This window comes from Hemiscyllium ocellatum, chromosome 5, assembly GCF_020745735.1.
Source record: "Hemiscyllium ocellatum isolate sHemOce1 chromosome 5, sHemOce1.pat.X.cur, whole genome shotgun sequence".
NCBI lineage: Eukaryota > Metazoa > Chordata > Chondrichthyes > Orectolobiformes > Hemiscylliidae > Hemiscyllium > Hemiscyllium ocellatum.
Genome location: NC_083405.1, coordinates 139,621,048 through 139,643,916, shown reverse-complemented (window position 1 = coordinate 139,643,916; position 22,869 = coordinate 139,621,048). Strand labels below are relative to the sequence as shown.

General features: G+C 43.8%; 1 protein-coding gene across 3 annotated transcripts in view; it reads right to left on the bottom strand.

The window, feature by feature from the left end:
• The window catches only part of LOC132815900 (protein rapunzel-like), a 74,569-nt gene extending 51,951 nt beyond the window's left edge, over positions 1–22,618 (bottom strand). For 2 of the 3 annotated variants that reach the window (XM_060825265.1, XM_060825268.1), the window contains exon 1: positions 22,543–22,603. The gene's annotated coding sequence lies outside the window, so the exon portion shown is untranslated. Of the gene's footprint in view, positions 1–22,542 lie in introns of all 3 variants that reach the window. The other variant, XM_060825266.1, reaches the window with a different exon arrangement.
• Positions 22,619–22,869: the final 251 nt, after the last annotated feature.

Sequence of the window (22,869 nt, the reverse complement as noted above, 5' to 3'; positions counted from 1 at the left end):
GAGGGTTTGAGTAGTGAGGCATTATGGGTGGAGCTGAGAAATAAGAAGGGTGCAGTTACGTTGTTGGGGTTGTATTACAGGCCTCCCAACAGTGAGCGTGAGGTAGAAGAACAAATAGGTAAACAGATTATGGAAAGATGTACAGGCAACAGGGAGGTGTTGATGGGAGATTTTAATTTTCCCAGCATTGACTGGGATACACTTAGTGTCAGAGACCTGGATGGGGTAGAATTTGTAAGAAGCGTCCAGGAGAGTTTTCTAGAGCAGTATGTTAATAGTCCGACGAGGGAAGGGGCCATATTGGACCTGGTACTGGGGAACGAGCCAGGACAAGTGGTAGAAGTTGCGGTGGGGGATTTCTTTGGAAACAGTGACCACAATTCTGTAAGGTTTAGAATGCTCGTAGACAAAGATGAGAGTGGTCCTAAGGGAAGAATACTAAACTAGGACAATGGCCAGTTACATCAAAATTAGGTAGGAGCTGGAAAATGTGCATTGGACACAGCTATTGAAGGGGAGTGCACATTTGAGATGTGGGAAGCTTTCAAAGATAGGTTAAAAATAGTGCAGGATAGGCATGTCCAGTTGAAGGCAAAGGATAGGAAGGGCAAGATTCATGAACCGTGGATGATAGGAGAAATCGTACAACTAGCCAAGAGGAAAAGGGAAGTGCAGCTAAGAACAGAATGGGCTCTGGAGGAATATCGGGAGAGTAGGACCAGCCTTAAACGAGGAATCAAGGGGGCTAAAAGGGGTCATGAAATAGCTTTAGTGAGCAGAATTAAGGAGAATCCCAAAGCCTTTTATTCTTCTATAAGAAGCAAATGGGTATCTAGAGAAAGGATTAGTCCACTAAAGGAAAATGAAGGAAGGCTGTGTGTCGACCTGAGAAAAACAGTGAGATTCTGAATGATTACTTTGTATCAGTGTTCACTAAGAGAGGGACATGATGAATGTTGAGATTAGAGATGTTGATTAGTCTGGATCACGTTGACATAAGTAGGGACGATATGCTGGGTATGCTAGAGGTTATTAAGGTGGACAATTCTTCAGGATCGGGTGGGATCTATCCCAGGTTGCTGAGGGAGGCAAGAGAGGAAATAGCTGGGGCCCTGACAGATATCTTTGTAGCATCCTTAAATACAGGTGAGGTGCCGGAGGACTGGAGGGTTGCTCATGTTGTCTTCCTCTACAAAAAGGGTAGTAAGGATATTCCTGGTAACTATAGACCAATGAGCCTGACGTCAGTGGTGGGAAAGTTGCTGGAGAAGGTACTGAGGGATAAAATCTATTTATATTTGGAAAAGAATGGGATTATCAGTGGTAGGCAACATGGTTTTGTGCGGGGCAATCGTGGCTTACCAACTTAATAGAGTTCTTTGAAGAAGTGACCAAGTTGGGGATAGATGAAGGAAGGACTGTTGATGTCATATACATGGATTTTAGTAAGGCGTTTGATAAGGTTCCCCCTGGTAAACTAATAGAGACAGTGAAGTCACATGGTGTGCAGGGTGTTCTAGCTAGGTGGATAAAGAACTGGTTGAGCAACAGGAGACAGAGAGTAGTAGTTGAAGGGAGTTTCTCGAAATGGAGAAAGGTGGCCAGTGGTGTCCCACGGGGATCAGTGCTGGGGCCTCTGTTGTTTGTGATAGACATCAATGATCTGGAAGAGGGCACTGTTGGTATGATCAGCAAGTTTGCAGATGACACGAAGATTGGTGGAGTAGCAGAAAGCATAGGGGACTGTCAGAGAATACAGGAGGATATAGATAGACTGGAGAGTTGGGCGGAGAAGTGACAAATGAAGCTCAATCCAGGCAAATGTGAGGTTTGTGAAGTTTGGGAAGTCTAATTCTAGAGAAAGCTATACAGTAAATAGAAGAGCCTTGGGAAAAGTTGATGGGCAGAGACATCTGGGAGTGCAGGTCCACTGTACCCTGAAGGTTGCTGCACAGGTGGATAGAGTGGTCAAGAAGGCATATAGTATGCTTGCCTTCATCAGACGGGGTATTGAGTATAAGAGCTGGCAGGTCATGTTAAAATTGTACCAGACATTGGTTTGGCCGCATTTAGAATACTGTGTACAGTTCTGGTCACCACATTACCAAACGGATGTGGACGCTTTGGAGAGGGTGTGGAGAAAGTTTACGAGGATGTTGCCTGGTATGGAAGGTGCTAGTTGTGAAGAGAGGTTGAGTAGGTTAGGTTTTTTTTCAGTAGAAAAAAGGAGATTGTAGGGGGGACCTGATTGAGGTTTACAAAATCATGAAGGGGATAGACAGGGTAAATAGAGACAAGCTTTTTCCCAGGGTGAAGAATTCAATAACGAGAGGTGAGAGTTGAAAAGTCTAAGGGAGGTATACGTGGCAATTACTAGATACAGAGGGTGGTGGGCGCCTGGAACGCGTTGCCAGAAGAGGTAGCAGAGATAGGCACGGTAGATTCATTTAAGATGCATGATTAGGTGGGGAGCAGAGGGATACAGATGCTTAAGAATTTGGGGACAGGTTTAGACAGTGGATTTGGATCAGCTCAGGCTTGGAGGGCCGAAGGGCCAGTTCCTGAGCTGTAAATTTTCTTTGTTCTCTTTGTACTTCTTTGACCCTCTGCCTGTTCAGATTTTTCCTGCACCATTATGTCAAACAGGGTACTCACTAACTGAACCTCAACTCCTTCACCTTTCTCTCTACTTTTTGCTTCTCCACAGTGTGGGGTGTCACTCCCACCTTGTCAAACCATTCCCAAGAACAAACTGAATTCTTGGAACTGACACTCTGTCAATCACTCTCACGGTTACTTCCCCAGTCTTGAGTTGGCACCCCAATCTGATCCTACATAGGGGAAACAAAATTTCTGTCCATCTATCCCTCAAATTACCACACTCTCGGGCAACATAAAAGAAAGAGTGCATGTTCGCTCATCTCTCACTATCAACGACTTGTTAGATCCTGTATCTCAAAATTATAACTTCTTGTCTTTCTCCCTCTGTTCTTTCTGAGTTAACTTTACCCAGAGGCAAATTCTTTGCAGAGATCAGGTACTAACTCCATGCCTGGGCTGCAGCTCCTCGGCTGTTCTTGGTGTTTCCTTCACTAGCTTCACAAATACTTAGGTTCCTTTACCACATCTTTTCCCACAGTATCTTTCTTTAATGACCAGGGGTGTGACTTCACATGTCCTATTTTGCCACAGTGGAAACACCTGGGGCCTTTCACCTCCTTTCCAACCTCTTGGGCTTCTTTTTTAACCTGTGATAAATTCTTACCAGTGCTCTCTACTGTTGGTTTAGGAGTATAGGATCTCCCCTTCTCCCAACTGCTTATGCTCACAGGATGAAAGTCTGGCCGGAAGCTTGTCTTATGTACTGGAGCATATTCATCTGCCAATTCTGTTGCCCTTCTCACTTCCTGAACTTTCTGTTCCTCCATGTGAATTCTTATCATCTCTGGAAGTGAGTGTTTAAACTCCTCCAGCAGAATAATCTCTCGTCGAGCCTCAAATGTCTTATCTATTTTTCAAGCACACACCCATCTATCACAATGAATATATTTAATTCTTTCGAACTCATCATAAGTCTGATCTGGTTCCTTATTTGTGTTTCCGAACTGCTGTCTATATGCTTCTGGTACCAATTTATAAGCACTTAGAATAGTGTATTTAACCTCTTCTTAATCTCTTGATCCCTCATCCAACAGCACCGCAAATACTGCACTAGCTCTGCCTACCAGTTTAGTCTGAACTAGCATTACCTGTAAATCCTTGGACCACTCCATCTGCCAAGCTAATTTTTCAAATGAAATAAAGAAGGCTTCAACATCTTCCTCATCAAAATGTGGCAGAGTTTTCACATATTTGTATATATCACTACCTTCTCTTTTAATCTCCATCCTGTTAACTTGACTTTGCTAAGTCACAATTTCTCAAGTTCAAATTCTCTGTCTCTTTCTCTTCTCTTTCTTTGCTTAACTAATAACCTTCTCTCTATCTTTTTTTCCTTTCTCTCTCTTTCTCTTTCTCTCTCCCTTTGTTTGTCTTCTAACTCCATTTTCCTCAATTGTAATTTAAGTTTTCTACCTCTACTGCATTTGTTTGTTTCTCTGACACACCTAAGTGTTTCAGTAATTCTCTTTCCATTTCTGCTTTACTCTTGTCCTAAGTTAAACTCAAATTTAGCATATTTGCTCATTCTAAAAGTATGGCCTTTTTCTTTCCTTCTTAACTTACTTGGCAAATTTGAGAATCATCTTCAAATCCCAGAACCTATTCAGCAATTTTAAGAGGCCTTTCTCGCACTTTTAATTTAATCAACCACAAGTCACCGAAATTAAACAAATTGTCTCACCTATGTTTTATCTTGGACACTAACCTGCAGGTGCTTAAACTTGCTGATATCCGCTAAATATATTCAAATCTGTCTAAACCAGTTCAAATCACACATCCAAGGCCCAAACTGTTTAAATTGTGGACAAAAACTCCCTAAACTGTTCAAGTCCCAGCAACGAGCCTCCAAAATGTTATGACACAGGGTAAACTTCCTGCTTAAGTTAAACTAGCAACACAGAACAGATTCAATCTGTGCAGTTATCTGTAAACATTTGAGAGGTCAAGAACTATTTAAAGTAAAAATTAACAACTTTATTACTTAAAGTACAACAGACAATAATTAACTAACAACTGTTTTCACCTCCTTCCCCATACCTATCTTTTACTTTCCCTTCTATAATACTAGTCCGATAAAACCCCTCAAATTAAGGTTTACTGAAAAATTCAAACTTCAAAACCAGCCAGCGGTTGAATCTTCTCTTTACCTTCCTCTGTAGAGTGCTCTCCAGATCGGTGTTCAGGTTTTTCTCTGTGCAAATGTCTTCTCTAGAAGACTAGCAGCCGACATCTGTTGGTCTTCTGGCAGTTCTCCTCCCAACTGTTCAATTTATACTCCCAAAGCATCAGATTGTGTCATTGCCTTTTAACATTGCCAATTTACTAAACTCAAACTCCATTGGAGGTTTTTTTTGGAGGGGTATAATTTAAACTGATTAGTTTACTTCAAATTTGTTTTTGTCTCCAGGCATCCAGCTACCCTAGCTGCTGGACCAAAATGTGACATTGTATCTTGTTCAGAACACTTGGTGCTGTCAGGTAGTTCTGCTAGCTTTTAATTCTCTTGAAGGTACAGTACACTCACATTTCCATAACACCTTACCTCCATTCTAAAAGGTCTTCCCTTTACTGTAAGGCTGTGCCCTTGGGTCTGAGTCTCTCGTGCCAATGGAAACATCTTCCCAACATTCACTCTGTCATGGCCATTCAATGTTCTCTATGTTTCAATTAGATCCCCTTCATCTTTCTAAACTCCATTGTTTAATGTATGACTCTGTATAAACTCAGAGTCATCAAACGTTCCTCATAAGTAAAGCTTTTCATTCCTGGAACCAGTCTCATGAACCTCCTCTGAACATGCTCCAGCGCCAGTACATCCTTCCGGAGACATGGGGCCCAAAATTCGCACAATACTCCAAGTGTGGTCTGTCCAAAGCACTATAGAACCTCAGGTGTACATCCCTGCTTTTATATTAAAGTCCTCTCAAAATAAATGCCATCGTTGCATTTGCCTTCCTACGTACTGACTAAACCTGCAAGTTTACCTTGAGAGAATTCTCAACGAGAGCTTCCAAGTCTCCTTGCAATTCAGACTTCTGAATTTTCTCCCCATTTAGAAAATAGTCCTTGCTTCTATTCTTGTCCCACGCACACACACCAGGCCCTCACAAAGAACTAAAATTAAACGCATAGGTACACAGTGGCTTTCACAAGCACACAGAGGATCCCCTGACAACAAACATAACCAATTTTTACAATGAGGTTTGAAACTTCATTTGTATAAGATTCTCTCGGTTCAAAAGGGAGGATATGTAGCAGCCTCCTGAATGCTAAAACACAGATAGATTGCTATCTTAGCCAAACAGCAAAGCATGCTGGGTATATTGGCCAAGTAAAACTCTGAAATCACAAAACCCATATCCAGACACAGGTAAAATCGTGTTTGATAATATTCACCTTGAGCTAATGCCAATTATAATAGATGTATCAGGGATACTGGAGTGGTGTCCTTCCCATTAAAATGATTTTTTTTCCTACCTGACCCACAGAATAATGAGTTGAGGGACATGGAAATATGTGGGAAAACCCAGACCAGCAGCTAATGGACAGAAGAGAAGGGAACTCCTTAACAATCCAGCCACAGGAAACACAGCAGGGGTACCACCAGTTAATACTCTTGATTTGGCTAATTTGGATAGTAAACATTGAACATAGAACATTACAGCGCAGTACAGGCCTTTCGGCCTTCGATGTTACACCAACCCGGTGAAACCAATCTGAAGCCCATCTATCCTACACTATTCCATTTTCATCTATATGTCTATCCGATGCCCATTTAAATGCTCTTTATGTTGGCGAGTTTACTACTGTTGCAGGCAGAGCATTCCGTGCCTATACTACTCTCTGAGTAAAGAAACTACTTCTGACATCTGTCCTATGTCTATCACCCCTCAACTTAAATCAGCATTCGAGGAAAAAGGTTCTCCCTGTCCACCTTATCTAACCCTCTGATTATCCTTTATGTCTCAACTAAGTCACCTCTCAACATTTTTCTCTTTAATGAAAGCAATCTCAGGTCCCTCAGCCTTTCCTCATAAGATCTTCCCTCCATACCAGGCAACATCCCAGTAAATCACCTCTGAACCCTTTCCAAAGCTTCCACATCCTTCCTATAATGCGGTGACCTGAACTGTATGCAATACTCCAAGTGCAGCTGCACCAGTGTTTTGTACAGCTGCAGCAAGATGTCATGGTTCTGAAACGCAATCTCTCTACCAATAAAAGCTAACACACCGTATGTGTTCCTAACAGCCTTATCAACCTGGGTGGCAACTTTAAGGGATCTATGTACACGGACACTAAGATCTCTCTGCTCATCTACACTACCAAGAATCTTACCATTAGCCGAGCACTCTGTATCCCTGTTGTTCTTTCTAAATGAATCACCTCACAGTTTTCCACATTAAACTCCATTTGCCACCTCTCAGCCCACCTTTGTAGGTTATCTCTGTCCCTCTGTAAGCTGCGACATTCTTTGGCAATGTCCACAACTCTACCGACTGTAGTGCCATCTCCAAATTTACTAACCATCCTTCTATGCCCTCACCCATGTCATTGATAAAAATGACAAACAGCAGTAAGCCAAAACAGATCCTTGTGGTACAACACTAGTAACTGAACTCCAGGATGAACATTTCCCATCAACCACCACCCTCTGTCTTCTTTCAGCTAGCCAATTACTGATCCAAACCGCTAAATCACCCTCAATCTCATGTCTCCATATTTTGTGCAATAGCGTACCATGAGGAACTTTCTCAAGCGCCTTACTGAAATCCATATACATCACATCAAATGCTTTACTCTCATCCACTTGTCTGGTCACCTTCTCAAAGAGCTCAATAAGGTTTGTGAGACGCAACCTACCCTTCACAAAACCATGTTGACTATCCCTAAACAATTTATTCCTTTCTAGATGGTTATAAACCCTTCTCTTATAACCGTTTCCAACACTTTACCCTCAACCAAAGTAAGGTTCACTGGTCTATAATTTCCAGGGTTGTCTCTACTCCCCTTCTTGAACAACATTTGCTATCCTCCCGTCTTCTGGCACTACTCCTGTCGACAATGATGACATAAAGATCAACGCCAAAGGCTCTGCAATCTCCTCCCTGGCTTCCCAGAGAATCCTAGGATAAATCCGAGGGGACAAACTGGAAGTTTAAGACGGAAGTTAAAGGGAAAGTTAGAACAAGAGAAGTCAAGAAAGACAACGGTATCAATGGAGCAGAAAACTGAAAAAAAGGATCATGCCGTAAGGTCAAGAGAAATAGGGATTGATAGGAAGAGTGAGGGGAGTAACAAATTAAAAATATTATATATGAATGCACGAAACATTAGAAATAAGGTGGATGAGCTTGACGCTCATTTGGAAATTGGCAGTTACGATGTTGTGGGGATAACTGAGACATGGTTTCAAGTGGACAGGGCCTGGGAAATGAATATTCAAGGTTACACGTGCTATCATAATGACAGACTGACGGGCAGAGGGGGTGGGGTGGCCCTGTTGGTAAGGAATGATATTAGATTAGATTACTTACAGTGTGGAAACAGGCCCTTCGGCCCAACAAGTCCACACTGACCCGCCGAAGCGAAACCCACCCATACCCCTACCCTTACATTTGCCCCTTACCTAACACTACGGGCAATTTAGCATGGCCAATTTGCCATGCACATCTTTGGACTGTGGGAGGAAACCAGAGCACCCGGAGTCCCTTGCGTGGGGGAACCTAGAATCAGGGGATGTAGAGTCAGTATGGATAGAGCTGAGAAATACTAAGGGTTATCTACAGGCCCCCAAACAGTAGCCTGGATGTAGTGTGTAAGTTGAATAAAGGGCTGAAATTGGCCTGTCGCAAAGATATTATTACAGTTGTTATGGGGGATTTCAACATGCAGGTAGACTGGGAGAATCAGAATGGTATTGGACCTCAAGAAAAGGAGTTTGTGGAGTGCCTCCGAGATGGATTCTTAGAACAGCTGGTGCTGGAGCCGACCAGGGAGAAGGCAATTCTGGATCTGGTGTTGTGCAACGAACCAGATTTGATCAGGGACCTCAAAGTGAAGGAGCCATTAGGAGGGAGTGACCATAATACAAAAAGCTTTATTCTGCAGTTTGAAAGGGAGAGCGTAGAATCGGAAGTGACAATATTTCAGTTGAATAAAGTTGAATGAGGGAGAAGCTGGCCAAAGTTCAATGGTGCAACACCTTAGCAGGGATGACCGTGGAGGAACAATGGCGGATATTTCTGGGTATAATGCAGAAAATGCAGGATCAATTCATTCCAAAAAGGAAGAAAGATCCTAAAGGGAGGCAGGGATGGCTGCAGCTGATGAGGGAAGTTAAGGACCATATAAAGACAAAAGAGAAAAAGTATAACAAAGCAAAGGTGAGTGGGAAAACGGAGGACTGGGAAGCTTTTAAAGAACAACAGAGGATTACTAAGCAGGAAATACGCAGAGAAAAAATGAGGTACGAAGGTAAACTGGCCAAAAATATAAAGGAGGATAGTAACAGCTTTTTTAGGTATGTAAAAAGAAAAAAAATGGTGAAGACTAAAATTAGGCCCTTGAAGACAGAAACAGGGGAATATATTACAGGGGACAAAGAAACGGCAGAAGAGTTAAATTGGTACTTTAGATCTGTGTTCACTGGGGAAGACATGAGCAATGTCTCAGGTGTAATAGTGGTTGAAGGACCTGAATTGAAGGGAATTGATATTAGACAGGAAATGGTATTGGAGAGACTGTTAGGTCTGAAGGCTGATAAGTCCCCGGGACCTGATGGTCTATATCCCAGGGTACTGAAGGAGGTGGCTCTAGAAATCGTGGATGCATTTTCCAATTAGTTCCCGTGGATTGGAAGGTGGCTAATGTTGTCCCACTGTTTTTAGAAAGGAGGGAGAGAGAAACAGAGAATTATAGACCAGTTAGTCTGACCTCAGTGGTGGGAAAGATGCTGGAATCTATTTTAAAGGACAAAATTACGACACATGTGGATAGTAGTAACAGGATAGGACAGAGTCAGCATGGATTTATGAAGGAGAAATCATGCTTGACTAATCTTCTGGAATTTTTTGAGGATGTAACTCTGAAGACGGACAAGGGAGATTCAGAAGATGTAGTATACCCGGACTTTCAGAAAGCCTTTGATAAAGTCCCACATAGGAGGTTAGTGAGCAAAATTAGGGTACATGGTATTAGGGGCAAAGTACTGACTTGGACTGAAAATTGGTTGGCTGATAGGAAACAAAGGGTAGTGATAAACGGCTCCCTTTCAGAATGGCAGGTGCTGACCAGTGGGTACCGCAGCGATCAGTGCTGGGACCACAGCGTTTTACACTGTACATTAATGATATAGATGAAGGTATTAAAAGTAACATTAGCAAATTTGCTGATGACACAAAGCTAGGAGGCAGGGTGAAATGTGAGGAGGATGTTATGAGAATACAGGATGACTGGCACAGGCTGGGTGAGTGGACAGATGCATGGCAGATGCAGTTTAATGTGGATAACTGTATGGTTATCCACTTTGGTGGCAAGAACAAGAAGGCAGATTACTACCTCAATGGAGTCAAGTTAGGTAAAGGGGCAGTACAAAGAGATCTGGGTGTTCTTGTACATCAGTCAATGAAGGTAAGGATGCAGGTACAGCAGGCAGTGAAGAAGGCTAATACATGCTGGCCTTCATAACAAGAGGGATTGAGTATAGAAGCAAAGAGGTTCTTCTGCAGCTGTACAGGGCCCTGGTGAGACGACACCTGGAGTATTGTGGGCAGTTCTGGTCTCCAAATTTGAGGAAAGACATTCTGGCTGTTGAGGGAGTGCAGCGTAGGTTCACGAGGTCAATTCCCGGAATGGCGGGATTATCTTCTGCTGAAAGATTGGAGCGATTGGATTTGTATACGCTTGAGCTTAAAAGGCTGAGAGGGGATCTGATTGAGACATATAAGATTATTAAAGGATTGGACACTTGGGAGGAAACGTGTTTCCACTGACGGGTGAGTCCCAAACCAGAGGACACAGTTTAAAAATAAGGGGTAGGCCACTTAGAACAGAGTTGAAGAGAAACTTCATCACCCAGAGAGTGGTGGGTGTATGGAATGCTCTGCTTCAGAGGGCAGTGGAGGCCAAGTCTCTGGATATTTTCAAGAAAGATTTGGATAGAGCTCTTAAGGATAGTGGAATCAAGAGTTATGGAGATAAGGCAGGAACAGGATACTGATTGTGGGTGACCAGCCATGATCATAATGAATGGTGGTGCTGGCTTGAAGGGCAGAATGGCCTACTCCTGCACCGATTGTCTATTGTCTAATCCCATCCAGCCCAGGGGATTTATCTAAATTCACACTTTCCAGAATTGTTAAGACCTCCTCCTTAGAATATAGAACATAGAAAAGTTTGTGCGAAGATTTGTAGCTCGGGTGCTTGTTGTTGTGGTTCTGTTCGCCGAGCTGGAAGTTTTTGTTGCAAACGTTTCGTCCCCTGGCTAGGAGACATCATCAGTGCTCTGGAGCCTCCTGCGAAGCGCTTCTTTGATGTTTCTTCCGGCATTTGTAGTGGTCTGTCCTTGCCGCTTCCGGGTGTCAGTTTCAGCTGTCCGCTGTAGTGATTGGTATATTGGGTCCAGGTCGATGTGTCTATTGATGGAGTTTGTGGATGAATGCCATGCCTCTAGGAATTCCCTGGCTGTTCTCTGTCTGGCTTGCCCTGTGATAGTAGTGTTTTCCCAGTCGAATTCATGTTGCTTGTTGTCTGAGTGTGTGGCTACTAGGGATAGCTGGTCATGTCGTTTCGTGGCTAGTTGGTGTTCATGTATGCGGATTGTTAGCTGTCTTCCTGTTTGTCCTATATAGTGTTTTGTGCAGTCCTTGCATGGTATTTTATAAGCTACATTAGTTTTGCTCATGTTGGGTATTGGCTCCTTTGTTCTAGTAAGTTGTTATCTGAGCGTGGCTGTTGGTTTGTGTGCCGTTATGAGTCCTAGGGGTCGCAGTAGTCTGGCTGTCAGTTCTGAAACGCTCCTGATGTATGGTAGTGTGGCTAGTCCTTTTGGTTGTGGCATGTCCTTGTTCCGTGGTCTATCTCTTAGGCATCTGTTGATAAAGTTGCGCGGGTATCCGTTTTTGGCGAATACCTTGTATAGGTGTTCCTCTTCCTCTTTTCGCAGTTCTGGTGTACTGCAGTGTGTTGTAGCTCTTTTGAATAGTGTCCTGATGCAGCTTCGTTTGTGTGTGTTGGGGTGGTTACTTTCATAGTTTAAGATTTGGTCTGTGTGTGTTGTTTTCCTGTGTACCCTTGTGGTGAATTCTCCATTCGGTGTTCTCTGAACTATCATGTCTAGGAATGGGAGTTGGCTATCCTTTTCTACTTCTCTCATGAATCGGATGCCTGTGAGTGTGGCGTTGATGATCCGGTGTGTTTTTTCTATTTCCGTGTTTTTGATGATTACGAAAGTGTCATCGACATATCTGACCCAGAGTTTGGGTTGAATTTGTGGTAGGGCTGTTTGTTCTAACCTTTGCATAACTGCCTCTGCTATGAGTCCCGAGATTGGTGATCCCATGGGTGTTCCGTTGATTTGTTCGTATATCTGATTGTTGAATGTAAAGTGTGTAGTGAGGCACAAGTCCAGTAGTTTAAGTATGCCATCTTTGTTGATAGGTTCCGCCTCCTGTTTTCTGTTCTGTATGTCCAGTAGGTTGGCTATTGTTTCTCTGGCTAGGGTTTTGTCAATCGAAGTGAACAGTGCCGTCACGTCGAATGAGATCATGGTTTCTTCTTTGTCTATGTGTGTATTCCTGATGGTGTCCAAGAATTCCTGTGCTGATTGTATGGAGTGTTTGGATCCGCTGACCAGGTGTTTCAGTTTCTGTTGTAGTTCTTTGGCCAGTTTGTATGCCGGTGTCCCTGGTAGTGATACAATGGGTCTGAGTGGGATGTCTGGTTTGTGTACTTTGGATAGTCCATAGAATCTGGGGGTGTTGTTGCTTTCCGGTTTCATTCTTCGTAGGTCCGCTTTGGTTATCTGTCCGTTTTTTTGTAGATTCCTTAGAGTGTTATTTATTCTATTGGTGAGTTGTGGTGTTGGGTCCGAATCCTTCATTTGGTAGGTGTTGGTGTCTGCGAGTAGGTGTTGTGCTTTTTTGATGTAGTCTGATTTATCTAGGATGACAGTCATTCTGCCTTTATCTGCTGGTAGTATGATTATGTTCTTATCATTTCTTCGTGCTTTCAGTGCTTCCCTCTCCTTGGTGTTGAGGTAATGTGTTTGTCTTTTTCTTATCATCATAGGTACGACCGTTTGTCTCACTGTTTGTTGTGTCTCTTCAGTCAGTCCATTGTTCCTGAGTGTGCATTCCAGTGCTGCTAGGAAGTCTGCTGTCTTTCTTGCCGAAAGAATCAAATCCTTCCACAGTGTGTCAGGTACAGACCACCAGTCAATAATCCACAAGCCAGGGAAACAGCCAAGCAGAACGGACTCAGGATGATCCAGGTAATGATCACAGACGCGCACAACCGACTGCACAAATACAAACAAGAAATTGCGCGCCAAAAGTCGTTAATTTCAAAGACCGCTAATCATGAATGAACCCGGACCATAGAACAGGCAATCACTATAGGACAGAACAGGACAACACATCGCAAAAAAACGGCACTAAAAGAAAAATTGGCCAAACTAACACACAAAAAAGAGGACACTACAACACACACCTGGGTTAAAAACCTCTCCCACAGACAGCTCACAGACATGGAAAGAACTATACTGGCCAAGGGACTCAAATACAACTACAGGGACGCCAAGACAGCAGACTTCCTAGCAGCACTGGAATGCACACTCAGGAACAATGGACTGACTGAAGAGACACAACAAACAGTGAGACAAACGGTCGTACCTATGATGATAAGAAAAAGACAAACACATAACCTCAACACTAAGGAGAGGGAAGCACTGAAAGCACTAAGAAATGATAAGAACATAATCATACTACCAGCAGATAAAGGCAAAATGACTGTCATCCTAGATAAATCAGACTACATCAGTAAAGCACAACACCTACTAGCAGACACCAACACCTACCAAATGAAGGATTCGGACCCAACACCACAACTCACCAATAGAATAAATAACACTCTAAGGAATCTACAAAAAACGGACAGATAACCAAAGCGGACCTACGAAGAATGAAACCGGAAAGCAACAACACCCCCAGATTCTATGGACTATCCAAAGTACACAAACCAGACATCCCACTCAGACCCATAGTATCACTACCAGGGACACCAGCATACAAACTGGCCAAAGAACTACAACAGAAACTGAAACACCTGGTCAGCGGATCCAAACACTCCATGCAATCAACACAGGAATTCTTGGACACCATCAGGAATACACACATAGACAAAGAAGAAACCATGGTATCATTCGACGTGACGGCACTGTTCACTTCGATTGACAAAACCCTAGCCAGAGAAACAATAGCCAACCTACTGGACATACATAACAGAACACAGGAGGCGGAACCTATCAACAAAGACGGCATCCTTAAACTACTGGACTTATGCCTCACTACACACTTTACATTCAACAATCAGATATACGAACAAATCAACAGAACACCCATGGGATCACCAATCTCGGGACTCATAGCAGAGGCAGTTATGCAAAGGTTAGAACAAACAGCCCTACCACAAATTCAACCCAAACTCTGGGTCAGATATGTCGATGACACTTTCATAATCATCAAAAACACGGAAATAGAAAAAACACACCGGATCATCAACGCCACACTCACAGGAATCCGATTCACGAGAGAAGTAGAAAAGGATAGCCAACTCCCATTCCTAGACGTGATAGTACAGAGAACACCGAACGGAGAATTCACCACAAGGATACACAGGAAAACAACACACACAGACCAAGTCCTAACCTATGAAAGTAACCACCCCAACACACACAAACGAAGCTGCATCAGGACACTATTCAAAAGAGCTACAACACACTGCAGTACACCAGAACTGCGAAAAGAGGAAGAGGAACACCTATACAAGGTATTCGCCAAAAACGGATACCCGCGCAACTTTATCAACAGATGCCTAAGAGATAGACCACGGAACAAGGACATGCCACAACCAAAAGGACTAGCCACACTACCATACATCAGGAGCGTTTCAGAACTGACAGCCAGACTACTGCGACCCCAAGGACTCATAACGGCACACAAACCAACAGCCACGCTCAGACAACAACTTACTAGAACAAAGGAGCCAATACCCAACATGAGCAAAACTAATGTAGCTTATAAAATACCATGCAAGGACTTCACAAAACACTATATAGGACAAACAGAAAGACAGCTAACAATCCGCATACATGAACACTAACTAGCCACGAAACGACATGACCAGCTATCCCTAGTAGCCACACACTCAGACAACAAGCAACATGAATTCGAGTGGGAAAACACCACTATCATAGGGCAAGCCAGACAGAGAACAGCCAGGGAATTCCTAGAGGCATGGCATTCATCCACAAACTCCATCCACAGACACATCGACCTGGACCCAATATACCAATCACTACAGCAGACAGCTGAAACTGACACTCGGAAGCGGCAAGGACAGACCACTACAAATGCCGGAAGAAACATCAAAGTAGCGCTTCGCAGGAGGCTCCAGAGCACTGATGATGTCTCCTAGCCAGGGGACGAAACGTTTGCAACAAAAACTTCCAGCTCGGCGAACAGAACCACAAGAACATAGAAAAGTACAGCAGAGAACAGGCCCTTTGGCCCATGATGTTGTGCTGAGGTTTAATCTTAATGTAAAACATAGTAACTTAACCTACACACCCCTCAACTCACTGCTATCCATGTGCCTGTCCAGCAGTCACTTAAATGTCCCTAATTACTCTGTTTCTACCACCGCTGCTGGCAGTGCATTCTATGCATTCACAACTCTCTGCGTAAAAAACTTACCTCTGATGTCTCCTTTTATACCTTCCTCCTAATATCTTAAAACTATAACCCCTCGTGCCAGTCAATCCTGGCCTGGGGAAAAGTCTCTGGCTATTGATTCTATCTATTCCTCTCATCCTCCTTGTGAACCTCAATCCCATCTAGTCTAGTAGCCTGTATCTTAGTATTCTCCTTGACAACATTATCTTTCTCCAGTGTTCATTTAGCCCTTCCCCTATCTCCTCGGACACCATGCACAACTTTCCACTACTGTCTTTGATTGGCCCTAATGTTACTCTAGTCATTCTTTTATTCCTGATATACCTATAGAAAGCCTTAGGGTTTTCCTTGATCCTATTCACCAACAACTTCTCATGTCCCATCTAGGCACCTTTTAGTTCTTTCTTTCGGTCTTTCCTGGCTCATGTGTATCTCTCAGCCTCATGATCCTGACCCCAGCAAGTCAAACGAGGACAGAATACAGAAAACACACAGGAGACCGTGGGACGACGCGGAAAGAATCAGGCTAGCCACCACTTAGTGACCATATTAGAGGGTCACATGAAGATGATTAAGCAGATCATCCAGAGCCCAATCAGGGGTGGTGGTGAGCAGCAAAACGTACCCTGTGAAGTGTGTATGGTAATGGGCTGATTGAACAGCTGAGGGAGGATCTCAGGCAGGCGAGACAAGGGAAGGTAGAATTCAGGATCAGTGACATGTTCTGTATGACTGTATGACCAGCTCAAACATTTGTTCCAGAAGAGAGCTCACACCAACTTCTCCAGCTGCAGTTACAGCGGTTCACCAAGGTGTGGTCCAATGACAACTGCAAGAAGAGTCTTGGTGAAGCACTTGGCTTGATGCCAGGGATTCCAATTATCCTGAGTGACTAAGCTGGGTTGAGGGGCTTTGAAGTTGAAAATATTGGAATTATAAGTAAATGGTATTTGGATGGCTTACCATGATGCCCTCCCATATGCTGTGGAGAGTCAGGGGACAATTGATTGACACCACTCGAGAAAACAGGCCTTTATATTGTGCCCATACAGTGTCAACTGTGAATTCAGTTCCACTCATATCTAGCTGCAGACCTAATTTGCACTTACCTTAATATACCTCAGGACACCAGTGGTTAAATTAATATAGTTACTAACCGGAGGTATAGTTAGTAAGTTTGCAAATGACACCAAAATTGGAGGTATCATGGATAGTGAAGAAGGTTACCTCAGATCACAATGGGATCTTGATCAGATGAGCCAGTTGGCTGAGGAGTGGCAGATGGAGTTTAATTTAGATAAATGTGAGGTGCTGTATTTTGGAAAGGCAAATCAGGGCACAATTTACACTTAATTACTTAATGATAAAGTCCTGGGGAGAGGAGCTGAACAGAGATCTTGGACTGCATGTTCATGGTCCTTTGAAAGTAGAGTCACAGGTAGATAGGATAGAGTCATACAGATATACAGCATGGAAACAGACCTTCGTTCCAACCCGTCCCTGCCGACCAGATATCCCAACCCAATCTAGTCCCACCTGCCAGCACCCGCCCCATATCCTTCCAAACCCTTCCTATTCATATACCCATCCAAATGCCTCTTAAATGTTGCAATTGTACCAGCCTCCACCACTTCCTCTGGCATCTCATGCTATACACATATCACCCTCTGAGTGAAAACATTGCCCTGTAGGTCTCTTTTATATCTTTCCCCTCTCACCCTAAACCTATGCCCTCTAGTTCTGGACTCCCTGACCCCAGGGAAAAGACTTTGCCTATTTATCCTATCCATACCCCTCATAATTTTGTAAACCTCTGTAAGGTCAGCCCTCAGCCTCCGATGCTCCAGGGAAAACAGCCCTAGTCTGTTCAGCCTCTCCCTATAGCTCAAATCCTCCAACCCTGGCAACATCCTTGTAAATCCTTTCTGAACCCTTTCATGTTTCACAACATCTTTCCGATAGGAAGGAGACCAGAATTGCACGCAATATTCCAACAGTGGCTTAACCAATGCCCTGTACAGCCGTAACATGACCTCCCAATTCCTATACTCTGACCAATGAAGGAAAGCATACCAAACACCTTCTATCTACCTGCGACTCCACTTTCAAGGAGCTATGAACCTGCACTCCAAGAAGAAGATAATCCAGAAGGTGTTTGGTATGCTTTCCTTTATTGGTCAGAGCATTGAGTTATAGGTATCGGTAGGTCATGTTGCGGCTATACAGGATATTAGTTAGCCATTTTATAATATTGCGTCCAATTCTGGTCTCTTTCCTCTTGGAAGGGTTGCGAGGGTTGGAGGATTTGAGCTATAGGGACAGGCTGAATAGGGTAGAGCGGTTTTGCCTGGAGCGTCGGAGGCTGAGGGGTGACCTTATAGAGGTTTATAAAATCATGAGAGGCATGGATAGGGTAAATAAACAAGGTCTTTTCCATGGGGTGAGGGAGTCCAGAACTAGAGGGCATAGGTTTAGGGTGAGAGGGGAAAGATATAAAAGAGACCTATGAGGCAACTTTTTCACACAGAGGGTGGTACGTGTATGGAATGAGCTGTGAGAGGAAGTGGTGGAGGCTGGTACAATTACAACATTGAAAAGGCATCTTGATGGGTTTAGAGGGATATGGGCCAGGTGCTGGCAGGTTGGGATATCTGGTCAGCATGGACGGGTTGGACTGAAGGGTCTGTTTCTGTGCTGTACACCTCTATGACTCTGTTAAGATTACAGGTAGAAGAGATTAGATTATTTCAGCTCAACAAGTCCACACCGACCCTCTGAAGAGCAACCCATCCCCGTACATCTAACACTACGGGCAATTTAGCATGGCCAATTCACCCAACCTGCACATTTTTGGATTGTGGGGGAAACTGATGTTGACACGGGAAGAATGTGCAAATTCCACAGACAGTTGCCTGAGGCGGGAATTGAACCCAGGTCTCTAGCACTGTGAGGCAGCAGTGCTAACCACTGTGTCGCCCTGCAGAGGTCTGCACTCTCACTATGAATAATATGGTGCATCCATACTGGGGCTTTAAGGTGGATGGAACTCCCGGGATTGTCAATATTATCACTTCTATTTGTTCTGATGACTGAATACTGTCTCTGCACATCAATCTTGAATGGAGTATTGTGACAGGAGTTTTCCGTTTTTGTATATACGGTAGGCTTAACCAGTGTAAACAGTGGCTTTCACAAGAACACATAGGATCCCCTGACAATAAACATAACCAACTTTTACAGTTAGGTTTGAACTTCATTTGCATAAGATTATTTCCATTCAAAAGGGAGGCTATGTAGCAGCCTCCTGAAAGCTAAAACGCACATAGATTGCTAACTTGGCCAAACAGCAAGGGATGCTGGGTGTAAAACTCTGAAATCGCAAAACCCATACACCAGATACTGCACAACCACAGCAGCCAGGCACCAATGGTGTTGGCATAATGTAAAAGGTAACAGTTATTCTGGACAGACGCCTCCAACAACTTAGCCCAGACAGAAGAAAAAAACAGCAGCGTATCGTCCAAATGATTGACAATGTTACAAACTATTCAATGAATCTCCCTGATTTGCTAGAACTATAGGAATTTCCAGAAAACCATCCAAAAAGGTATAAAAACACGAATCACCTGCAGACCACGCTTTTGAATCTTCTGGAAGCCTTCTGAAGTGACCAGCGTGGCAAGAGGCAGAAAACAGCTGACCATCCAGAGGAAGAGAGAAAGCAGCTTTGCAGACCCAGAGACAGAGCGAGAGAGAGAGAGACAAAGCGACTGCGTAAGTCTACAACAGACTTGGGAAACATTGTAAACCTGAGGTTCCAAGTAGGATTAGAGATAGTATGTTTCGTATTAAATGATGTGGAGGTGCTCGTGTTGGACTGGGGTGTACAAAGTTAAAAATCACACCACCCCAGGTTATAGTCCAACAGGTTTATTTGGAAGCACTAACTTCCGAAGCGCCGCTCCACACACAACCAGCTGATGAAGGAGCAGCGCTTAAAAAGCTCGTGCTTCCAAATAAATGTGTTGGACTATAACCTGATGTTGTGTGAATTTTAACTTAATATTAAATGTTGTTTTAACTTGTTCCCTCATAAAATTGGGACTGTTTTGCACTGGCACCAACTTGTTTTTGTAGTGATTTGACTCCAGGCAAATACATTCAAAACAATCCCAGTTGGAGTTGTCGAACTTGTTTTATGGAGAAACTAGACAACAATGTGTTAAAATGTAAGACAGCTGGATGTTGAAAGAAACATTGAACACCGTACAAAGCCAGTTTACATCCGGTGGGGGGGAAAGATCCACTTCACAGGAAAAAAACAGCCATGGACAATGGAAGGGATAAGGGGCTGTGTAAAAGTACAAGTGTAAAAATACAAACTACAGCATCGATCCTGCTGAGTGGGAAAGACAGAGACCAGCACAGAGCCACACAGCAGCTTAGAGCTGCTAATAAGCTGGACAATGGAAGGAAACTTATCAGGGACTTCAAAAATCAGTGGTTAGCCCAGCTGCCTCACAGCACCAGAGACCCGGGTTCAATTCCCGCCTCAGACAACTCTCTGTGTGGAGTTTGCCCATTCTTCCCGTGTCTGTGTCTGTGTGGGTTTCCTCTGGGTGCTCCGGTTTCCTCCCACTGTCCAAAGATGTGCAGGTCAGGTGAACTAGCCATGTTAAAAAGCCGTAGTGTTAGGTGAAGGGGTAAATGTAGGGGAATGGGTGTGGGTGGGTTGCTCTTCGGAGGGTTGGTGTGGACTTGTTGGGCTGAAGGGCGTGTTTCCACACTGTAAGTAATCTAATCGAGTAATCTAATCATATTTACAGTTACAAAAAGGGTGGTCAGGACCAGCATCGACCCATTAATGACTGCAAACTGGGATTTGTCATGTGCAGCATCCCCTACCCACACTCCCAGTCCTGAAGAAGGGTTATGCCCAAAACGTCGATTTCTCTGCCTCTAGATGCAGCCTGGCTTGCTGTATTCTTCCTGCCTCCTGCTTTTCTACTTTGGATGCCAGTATCTGCAGTTTTTTTTGGTCTGTAAACTTATGGGAAATGACAGATAGTACTTTGCCTCAGTATTGGGGGCTGAAGGGCTTGTTCTGCGCTATATTATTCTATTTACAATAAAAGCAGAGGATAACTTGACGGAAGCCGCAAGGAAATTAATCATGGATCGGGGACAGGAACTGCAAAGAATTAAGTAAAATAATGGAATTAAAAAGTGAGGAAATCCCTGGGACCTGATGTTAAAGGAAGCAGAGGATTATTGTAGATTACCTAATGATAATCTTTCAGAATTCCCTAGATATAGGAGCTGTCCCTGCATTGGAAAGTTGCAGGTCCCTCCACCTTCTAAGAAGCAAATGGGTCTAAGTCAGATTGGGCTGTGTGGTCAGTGCGGATGAGTTGGACATAAGGTTCTTGTCTGATGATGAGTTTATAATTAGATCAATTAAAGAACATGTCTGTGGATTCTCCCCCAATGGCTTGTTTCTCACAAGCGGAGCAGCAGGATTCTCATGAAGCATCGGTGAGATCCCAACAGATGTTCATTTTTAATTGGTAAACACTCGCAGCCCAACACACCTCCTTAATATTTACATTCTTATTGTCCCACAGTGATGTATGAGATTCCAAAGGGGATTGATGAAATAAACATACTGCACTCTGGAACAAGAAGTCATCATTTAGGATAAAGGGTAGCAGATTTAAAACAGATGAAGCGAAATTACTTCTTTCAGAGTCATAGAGACATACAGCACGGAAACAGACCCTTTGGTCTAACTCATCCATGCTGACCAGGTATCCTAAATTAGCCTAATCCCATCTGCCATCATTTGGTCCATATCCGACTAAACCTTCCTTTTCATATACCCACCCCAATGCCTTTTAAATGCTGTAATTGTACTAGCCTCCATCACTTCCTCTGGCAGATTATTCCATGCACACATCACCCTCTGTGTGAAAATGTTGCCCCTTTGCTTCCCTTCAAATCGTTCCCCTCTCACCCTAAGCCTATGCCCTCTAGCTTTAGACTCCCCCACTCCGGGGAAAAGACTGTGGCTATTTGCCCAATCTATGCCCTTCATGATTATATAAATCTCTATAAGGTCACCCCTCAGCCTCTGACACTCCAGGGAAAACAATCTCAACCTGTTCAGCCTCTCCCAATAGCTCAAATCCTCCAACCCTGGTAACATTCTTGTAAATCTTTTCTGAACCCTTTCAAGTTTCACAACATCCTTCTGATAGGAGGGAGACCAGAATTGCACACAATGTTCCAAAAGTGGACAAACCGTTCATGAATGTGTGGAATTCCCTCCCTCAGGATGTGGTGGATACTGGGACATTGAGTAAATTGAATGGAGATAGACAGATTTTTACTTAGGAAGAGTTTGAAGGGTTCTGGAGAGTGGGGTTGAGGCTGAGAATGAGGTCAGCCATGATCATATCAAATGGTGAGGCAGACCCGAAGGGGTGAATGGCCTCCTCCTGTTCTTGGGCCTTGTTCTTACCAAATCCAAACAAACCTGATGTTAGGAAAACTTGACCCGGAAAGCAGTGTGGGTATTTAGCGAATTCAGCTCATCATACATTAGGCACCAATCTCCCAGGGTATGCTCCATGGAAACTGACTGCGTCCATCCCAAACACATGGACATTGGCATCTAATATATCCCAACCTTTAAAATCCCTCATGGCACATCCCCGATCCATGGACATGACTCTTCGACACTTCAATACTGCACCGTGGGCTCTACCACCAACTCTCATTGTAATGCAGCAGCATGGACACACAGAGACACAGCCAGCTCCTGGTCTGGACCAGGCAGCATTTCCAGGCTCCTCTCTCACTGTCCGAGTGCTCACTCACTCTGAATCCACTTGGACACTCACACCATCCCTGGCTTGCATTTTCTTACCTTTCCTTTGTGCACTTTGCCTTTCGAACCAGACGTGTAATTCCTGCTGCCAAGACGAAGGTTACGATCGTTATGATAAACAAATCCTACTGAATGACAGGCATATCAGATCTGAAGCAGCTTTCTGCTGGATCCTGCCTGGACATGTTCCTGAGGCACTGGGGGAGATCAGAGAGGCAACAGTTTCAGCAGCAGCGATGGTATTGGTGGCAGCCATGCTGAGAACAGACGCTGAGGTCTCTCGGAGAGCGAGATAAGCAAATGACCTTCAAATAACATACAACGTTTAATGTGTTCCACTAATTTCCTAGTTTAAACTATGGAAGA